The sequence below is a fragment of the Nerophis ophidion genome, linkage group LG07 (assembly GCF_033978795.1).
Source record: "Nerophis ophidion isolate RoL-2023_Sa linkage group LG07, RoL_Noph_v1.0, whole genome shotgun sequence".
NCBI classification, from domain to species: domain Eukaryota; kingdom Metazoa; phylum Chordata; class Actinopteri; order Syngnathiformes; family Syngnathidae; genus Nerophis; species Nerophis ophidion.
In genome coordinates, this window is record NC_084617.1 from 33961896 (window position 1) to 33971573 (window position 9678).

A 9678-nucleotide genomic window follows, 5' to 3' on the forward strand; every position below is an offset into this window, starting at 1 on the left:
CCCAAGTGAAGGCGGATCAGCAGAGATGTCCCCAACCGATACACAGGCGAGCGGTCTATCCTGGGTCCCGACTCTGGACGAGCGGTCCATCCTTGGTCCCGACTCTGGACAGCCAGTACTTCATCCATGGCCATCGGACTAGACCCCCTCCACAAGGGAGAGTGGGACAGAGGAGAAAAAAAAGAAACGCCAGATCAACTGGTCTAAGAAGGGGGTCTATTTAAAGGCTAGAGTATACAGATGAGTTTTAAGGTGAGACTTAAATGCGTCTACTGAGGTAGCATCTCGAACTGTTACCGGGAGGGCATTCCAGAGTACTGGAGCCCGAACGGAAAACGCTCTATAGCCCGCAGACTTTTTTGGGGCTTTAGGAATCACTAATAAGCCGGAGTCCTTTGAACGCAGATTTCTTGCCGGGACATATGGTACGATACAATCGGCAAGATAAGCTGGAGGTAGACCGTGTAGTATTTAGTAAAACCTTAAAGTCACATCTTAAGTGCACAGGAAGTCAGTGCAGGTGAGCCAGTATAAGCGTAATGTGATCAAACTTTCTTGCTCTTGTCAAAAGTCTAGCAGCCGCATTTTGTACCAACTGTAATCTTTTAATGCTAGACATGGGGAGACCCGAAAATAATACGTTACAGTAATCTAGGCGTGACGTAAGAAACACATGGATAATGATCTCAGTGTCGTTAGTGGACAAAATGGAGCGAATTTTAGCGATATTACGGAGATGAAAGAAGGCCATTTTAGTAACGCTTTTAATGTGTGGCTCAAAGGAGAGAGTTGGGTCGTAGATAATACCCAGATTCTTTACCAAGTCGCCTTGTGTAATTGTTTGGTTGTTAAATGTTAAAGTTGTATTATTAAATAGAGGTCGGTGTCTAGCAGGACCGATAATCAGCATTTCCGTTTTTTTTGGCGTTGAGTTGCAAAAAGTTAGTGGACATCCATTGATTAATTTCATTAAGACATGCCTCCAGCTGACTACAGTCCGGCGTCTTGGTCAGCTTTAGGGGCATGTAGAGTATATATATATATATGTATATATACATATATATGTATATATACATATATATATATATATATATATATATATATATATATATATATATATATATATATATATATATATACTCTATGTGTTATATATATACTCTATGTGTTACCTAGGAGGTGTTTCCGTCTGCCGCCACAGACGGAAACACCTCCTAGGTAACACATCAGCCAATCACCTCACCCTACGCCTGCCTGTACCCACCCACTCTGTGCCCTATATAAACCATTGTATGTGAATGCTTCCATTAAAATCTCCTGATGATTGAGGGACCCCCTCATGAAACAGTTCTGTAGAGATGAAGTAGTCTTGTGATTTTTTCCCACACCTGCATATATATACATATATATATATATACATATATATATATATATATATATACACACACACACACATATATATATATATATATATATATATATATATATATATATATATATATATATATATATATATATATATATATATATATATATATATATATATGTAGCCGAGCTAAATTTTATTTTATTTTATTTTTAATTTTTGGTAATTTATTCACATCATTTTCTGTTGTGAACTTCCCCAAAAGTGTCTGTCATTGTAAATAGGTTCCGCCCCATTGTTTTCTATTACATACCTTTTTGTTTCCCGGGGGGTGATTTGGCGTTGCACCTGTGTGACCAGCTTCAGTGAGCACTGACTCCTGCGGCTGGTATGTCATGTTTATGTCTCTCTCCTTTTTTTTTTTTTTATAAACTTTTTGCTTGTCATTTTTAAAGTATTTTTAAAGTGAACACTGTTTTGTGGCATGCTGTTAAGCATACAGGCTGGATTCCAGAATTTTCGTTTTGTTAAAGTGTTTGAAAAAAACGGACTTATTTGCTAAATGATGTGTGGATTAGCTTAATGCTAGCAGCAGTTGCTGCGGGGTTTCCTGGCCTCGTGAGTTTGTGCACGGGTCGAGGGTACTTTGCTGCGTTTGTGTGGACATCTTGTGTGCTGCTGTGCCATTAATGTCTGTGTTTTTTTCCCCTCTTTCTTTATTCTGTAGTGGAGAGAGATACTATGGACTGTATGTGACGCCCCTTTTCTTTTTGTCCCTATGAAAAAGGTATGTCTGTTAATAAGTTTTGGCATTGTTTATTGTAGTAAAAAAAATATAAAATGAGTTGATGTGAGTGGGGAATAAAAGAGGTGATTTGCTACACATAATAAGGACCTTTTTTTCCCCTAATGTATATTTTTGCTGTCTGCTGCTGTATATACTTTATATACTGTTTTTTTTATTTCAAATCATTTGTTTTTGGACTATTTTGTGCTTTGTTTGCCTTTTTATTATTTTTATTCTTTTATTATTATTGTTGTTTCCATATGTAAGCATAAGTTGAGTTTGAGTGAGCACTGACTCCTGCAGCTGTGGATAGAGATACTGTGGACTGTATGTGACGCCCCTTTTCTTTTTGTCCCTATGAAAAAGCTAGTGAATAAATCCTCCTCAACTCGAATCCTGTGTTCATCACGAAAAAAAGACACAACGTAGAACAGTGACTGTTACATATATATATACATCCATCCATTTTCTACCGCTTATTCCCTTTCGGGGTCGCGGGGGGCGCTGGCGCCTATCTCAGCTACAATATATATATATATGTATATATGTAGGTGTGGGAAAAATCACACCTACATATTGCGCTCTACCACGGTATCGAGCACTATTCTCTGGATAATCCAATCAAGACATATATGTATATATATATATATATATATATATATATATATATATATATATATATATATATATATATATATATGTGCATATATTATATAATATATATATATTATAATATTATATAATATATACACATACATATATATTATATAATATATACACATATATATATATATATATATATATATTGTGTGTGTGTGTGTGTATTATGAATTTTTAATTGTACCTGTATTTATTGTGTCATTTATTTAAAATTTTATTTGGATTCACTTTTTTGGTTGCTAATTCCCAAGGCTTAGTAGTTCAAGTGTACATTCACTGGGTATGGTAGTATAATTTTGTACTTGGTTTTATTATGTCCTACTTTTTGTTGTAGTTGTTTTTTATTTATACTTTTGATATGCATTAATGCATTTTATTCTTGCTTATTGTGTGTTGTTTTCGACATTGTTATAATGCCACACATATTCTTAAGTGAGGGGAAATTCAAACTAGCGATATCACTGCCAAGGCATGGAAATATTCCACTGCCTGTGGAATATTTACATTGAAAACAACAAAAATGACATCATAGCCAATATTTCTGAATAATTACCACCAATAGCTCATTATTTGAATAAATTTAATTTTTCTGAGCTACATTTTATCGTATACTTGATACTAGTTATCGTTTCCCTGATTAAAAAACAGTTACATAAATCCCATCTCCAGTGATGGAGCCTATTCCAGCTGACTTGGAATGAAAACGGGTGTGGGCTACTTGCTGGATTGGTAATGACTGTACAGGACAAATATATTTTACATGACACAATCATTCCCAGTAATGGACAATTTTACATTAAAGTCTTCCAATTTCCTTGACATCCATGTTTTTTGGATGTGGGAGGACAAAAATCCACACAGAAACAGAAATGTGAAATGTGCACACCCATCTTTAGACCACTACACTGCGCTAAAGAATCACTAGTAGCCATAAAGTGACCAAAGTCTACTGATTGACTGCAGTACTGTATTGCACCAGCGGGGGGTGGTAGCGCGTCATTAACCACTACACATCAATCTACAGTAATGTCATCTTTGTCACATGTACTGTGAAAACTGTGATTTAGGTCCGTATTTGTTCATTTCTCAGTAGATAGTTGCATCCCTATGTCTTCAACAGTCCAGTTTTAGTCCAATAAAATTGCCAAGATATTAGACTTTATGATATCAAGATATACAAATACAGGGGAAACTCAAAACAATTGAATTTAATGCAAAGGTTTGTTAATTTCAGCTATCTGATTGAAACTAATATGAATGTTGTCTGTCTATCTGTGTTGGTCCTGTGATGAGGTGGCGACTTGTTCGGGGTGTACGCCGCCTTCCGGCCGAATGCAGCTGCGAGGCTCCCGTGACCCCAAAAGGGACAATCGGTAGAAAATGGATGGATGGATGGATATTATATAGGCTCATAACATGCAACTGAAGATTCTTTTGATATCATATCGATGAGTCTTGCTTCCAGTTTATGTCAAATTTGAGCATCTCAGAAGATTGGGGCTTTTCTAACTGTGAACCATGATCATCATAATGATAAGAAATAAGCTTGCCATATCTCGCTGTAATGAGTTGTTGTCACATATTAATTTCACATGTGAAGTTGAATTGCTCATATAAATCAACTTTAGCACAGTATTACATATTTTGGAGTTTTCACATGTCATCTGTGGTAGTTTAATAGTGTAAATTGGAATAAATGTAATATATCTTCAATACTTTCTTTACACCCTAAATCTGCCCATGCTAATAAACAACATGATTCTTTCAGGTGATTGTCTTACTATTCAACTGGCAATTACACTTTACCAGCCCCATAGTTCACTTTCAAACTTGGGAGACAAAAATTTTTGCACCAAATTCCTAAAAACACCAGAACTTGGACCACTACAAACATATTGGCATTGAGATTCAAACTGGGGTTCAAAATTGTGATTTACATAACGAAGGCGGGGCTTCACGGTGGAAGAGGGGTTAGTGCGTCTGCCTCACAATACGAACGTCCTAAGTAGTCCTGGGTTATATCCCAGGCTCGGGATCTTTCTGTGTGGAGTTTGCATGTCCTCCCCGTGACTGCGTGGGTTCCCTCCGGGTACTCCGGCTTCCTCCCACTTCCAAAGACATGCACCTGGGGATAGGTTGATTGGCAACACTAAATTGGCCCTAGTGTGTGAATGTGAATGTGAATGTTGTCTGTCTATCTGTGTTGGCCCTGTGATGAGGTGGAGACTTGTCCAGGGTGCACGCCGCCTTACGCCCGATTGTAGCTGAGATAGGCACCAGCGGCCCCAAAAGGGAATAGGCACTAGAAAATGGATGGATGGATAACGGAGGCGTTCCGCAAGGTACCCTTCTCCAATACTTTCTTTTTTGGCACTTACTTTTTCTTTTCCATAGTGTGATTTTTTTGCAACTAAGGTGTTGCTGTGGCTTGTTTACTTCAGATGTAGTCAGTAGTTATTTCCTCAAACTCTCAAGTTACACTAGTGGTGTTCCTCAAGGTTCCATTTTAGGTCCTCTATTTTTCCACCGTTTGGGCTGCAAATGGTGGCCTGCCAGTTTATTTAAAAAAAAAAAAAAACTTGTGAGAGACTCACATTTTGCTGCTAATTTTTAGAAAAACTACAGTGCTGTCATATAGATGATCTTTGACTACTAGGGGTGTAAACAAAAAATGCGATTTTTGAATGAATCCCGATTTCTTTTTGTAACAATACTTAATCGATTCAAAAATCATATCATTATTTTATTTTTATTTTTTAATATGTCATGCAGAGCCACACAGACAAATCATATAGTTCATGTAAATGATGTATATCTGCTGTACATAATGACTTTAAAAAAGAGAAGGGTTGGGTGCTTCTCGGCCCGTGTACTTTCTGTTCATTCTATTTCCAATTTTTAAACCCAAATCAAAAAAAAAAATTAGGGCTGTTCTTTGATTTTCATCATATACAGTGTGGCAGATTTTAAAACCAACAAAAAAGGGTTGATTTTCATTAAAATTTTGCCATACAATTCGATTTTGTGTGGTTTTCCTTTTTTGGATTTTTATTTTTCCAGATAAACACAAAAATCTAATATATGTTCATCCAAAATTCAAAAATACCTGTTCATCTGTGTGATGACAAATGGAACCGGAAGCAGTATTTTAGATTTTCCTTTCCGTTTAGCATGTTTTTAGCATAATGGTAACATCTTTGTTCAGCAGGAGTCCAATTGTTGTTTTTAAAAAGTCTCATTAAATTGTCAAGCTTTTGTTTCAGAAATGAAAATGTAATGTTTTTTAATTTGCATTTAAGAATTGGAAATAGAATAAACGGAAGGTACACAGAGCCTTCTCTTTTTGTCTTATTTGTATTTGATTTTATTCAATGTTTGGGGAGGACTTTATTCAACAACACCAGTTTTCTTTGAAATAATATAGAAAGCTGTTTATTTATTTAATTGAGGAATGTAGTTAATCATGAAACTGACACCCAATGTTATTAAAAGATATTGATTCTGAATCGGGTGGTGGCGAAAGATTCACAGCCCTACTGTTACTTATGTGCAGAATGTTATTAAAAACAGCAGAGTCCTCCTGTAACTCTAACAAAATAAAGGAACTGATGTCTACTCTAGTGGAGGTTGGTTCTTTGGAATATACAAAATAATAATAGGAAGAAATCTGGACCCCGGGTGCTTAACTTTCTGGAGATGTAGCGCTTAAAACAGTTTATTCAATAACTCTTGCCTACTGAGAGTTTGGAGAAAAAAGAGTAATTAAAATGTGTTTTGGGAGCTACTCTAAGAAGTGAACAGCTAAGCAGTTTAGATTGAACATGATCTATTGGCCAAACTCCATTTGATGTATGGCGGTATTTCCCATAATGCTGTCTGGCCAGAGTCTTGTGTCCCACAACAAAAGCGATTACTGGTAAGATTCAATCAATACAAACTTTACTTTCGGCGTTTTTTGAAATGGAATTCTCCCATTTTTTCTGACACCACAGCAAATTGGCGGCGTGGCGAGGCTGAGATTGTTGCCGGTGTTGTCGGTCTGCCAGTCAGCCCATCCACGCGTTCTGTCACAATGCCGGTGCGTCGCTATTCTCTGCCACTCAGTCTTTAAAAGCCGTGGCAGCGCTACAGAATAGGGGCGGCTCAGGCTCCAATCCACCCACTGCAACACCCACTTCATTACTGCATGCCTGCTGAGTAATTGTAATGGAGGCTGATGGCCAGTCGCTCTGTAAACACGACCTGCAGCCAGGGGGCCATTTGCTCCTTTTCGTTTACATCAAATAAAAAAACAATTGCAAAAAAGCACAATGTAGAGAGAAAAAGTAAAAATATTGTCATTAGTAACTATGCTGTGCTTAAGTAAAAGTAGTGTTACTATAGAGCAGTGCTTCTCAAGTATTTTCCCTCACGTCACCCAAGGAAGAAGTAAACTAATTCTATCATTTGTCTAGAAAATTGTTATAGATACACCTCTGCATAACATTGTATCCTTATTAGCATTAAATAAAACAAAAAATAAATATAGATCAACAAAGATGGACTTTATTAACATTATTTCTAGTGTATCTGTAACAGAAATGATTTAAAGGGCATCAATTTGACGGAAAAAAAAAAGAATCCTTTTTTAAACTATATAAACTACGGCTGGGCAATATGGCCTTTTATTAATATCTGGATATTTTTAGGCCATGTCACGATTCACAATATATATCTCGATATTTTGCCTTAGCCTTGAATGAACACTTGATACATATAATCACAGCAGTATGATAATTCTATGTGTCTACATTAAAACATTCTTCTTCATACTGCATTAATATATGCTCATTTTAAACGTTCATGCAGAGAGGGAAATCACAACTAAAGGTAATTTAGCAAAACTGTATTTATTAAACAGTTATTAAGCAGTGGCACAATCATCCATGTCATTTCCAAAACAGAAAGTGCAGGATAGTCAGAGACCATTTCAAACAAGCTATGAGTGCACTTTTGTGCATGATGTCACTAAGATGACATATCAAAACCACACCAAATTAAAGTGCACTTTTTGTACAGAACACCACTACAATAGTTTAAAATAAATAAAGTGTACTTTTGTGCATGATGTCACACAAGATATTTCAATAACTGTTGAATAAAAATTAGCTGTATAATAGTAAATCAAATAGTGTACATCCTTCACTATGTGGTAGGTTCCTGCGTACGTTGTTGACAATTTTTTTCATATGGTGTTGATCTGGAAATGGTTGCTCGGACATTTTGTGGGTGTGGCACCGAACGGAGATGTTGACATGCAGAGTTTCAAGCACTCCTCATTCTCTAGCGGGTGACTTTTCAAATGATGCTACAAATTAGCAGTGCTGCTACTTTTTGTAGCAACACTTTTGCCGCATAATTGACATATATTACGGCCCTCCGTTGAACATCTTGGCACTGGAAGCCAAACCACCGCCAGACGATGGACCCTGTGCTGTTTTTCTTGAGAATGAATTATTTTTCTTCCATTTGTTAACAGATTCGCACCTTCTCTCTCTCGTATTAACACTCGCACGGCTCCGTTAGCACCACAGCTAATGTTACCCATGCTGCTACCTCTCTGCTTGGCGAGGGGGTATGACGTTGCACTCGTGACAGTATTTGACGTATGTAAGAAGGTGCGCTTGTTTTATCTCTCTGTGAGAAGGAAAGACAAGAAAGACTGAGAAAAGCTTGTAGTGTAATGCCTGTAAAGCAACTGCATGAGAACGTATACTCAAATATCACGATATACTCATTTTCTATATCGCACAGAGACAAACCCGTCATATATCGAGTATACTCGATATATCGCCCAGCCATACTATAAACATTTTTTTGACCGACCTTGGACCATTTGATACTGAAAAATAACCTTAATAAATGAACAACAATGTGAGAAGGTCAGCTTTAGAGTGACATTACTCAAGTAATAGTAGAAAGTCATTCAAATAATTAGGAGTATGAGTACAGTAGGTAAGGTTGTATTTTTGCCTCATTCCTGTGAGAATGCTGCGTCTAACTGAAGACTGGTTGCAATGTGCTCAAACAACAACCAGGGAGCATCTGTGACCTCTTTCTCTTTTCGGACCTATCAGGCCGGTAGTGCATTTGTACACATTTCTCACTCATGCTTGAAGTGAGGAATGAGGCAAAAACTAACCCAGACCCACTAAATATTCCATGAAAAGAACATTCAAGTACAGAGTAACTTTGGATTAATTTGGTATAAGTAGTTAAAGACAGTATTACTGCATAAGAGATGCACATTTCAGTCACTTACAATGTTATTGTTTTTATGTTTTGATGCTATTGTTGGCACATGTGCAGCTAAAACATTAAACAATAAATCTACAACATGTTTACTCCAATTGGAAGTGGAATTTTTGTAGGCTGAAATGTGAATATTTCTACTGACACAGATGACTGCACATTATATAATGTTATTTTTTTCCTCGTTTGTAAGCAAACATTAAATAAAATAATAAATAAATGGGTTGTACTTGTATAGCGCTTTTCTACCTTCAAGGTACTCAAAGCGCTTTGACACTATTTCCACATTCACACACACTGATGGAGGGAGCTGCCATGCAAGGCGTTAACCTGCACCCGTCAGGAACAAATGTGAAGTGTCTTGCCCAAGAACACAACGGCAGTGACTAGGATGGCAGAAGCGGGAATCGGACCTGCAACCCTCTGGTTGCTGACACGGCCGCTCTACCAACCGAGCTATACCGCCCCCCATATAAATTGGTGAAAAACTCCCTGGGATAATTTCGGACCACCAACCTTTAAACTAAATTAAAGATGTATGTCCACATACTTTTTACAGTTTATAGGTCAGGGG

General features: G+C 37.1%; 1 long non-coding RNA gene across 1 annotated transcript; it reads left to right on the forward strand.

Annotated features, from left to right (window-relative positions):
- The first annotated feature begins 1722 nt into the window (after positions 1–1722).
- Positions 1723–4577, forward strand: LOC133555678 (uncharacterized). The gene is made up of 3 exons (XR_009807367.1): positions 1723–1754; positions 2094–2153; positions 4107–4577. It is a non-coding gene; the product is annotated as an uncharacterized LOC133555678 (long non-coding RNA).
- Positions 4578–9678: the final 5101 nt, after the last annotated feature.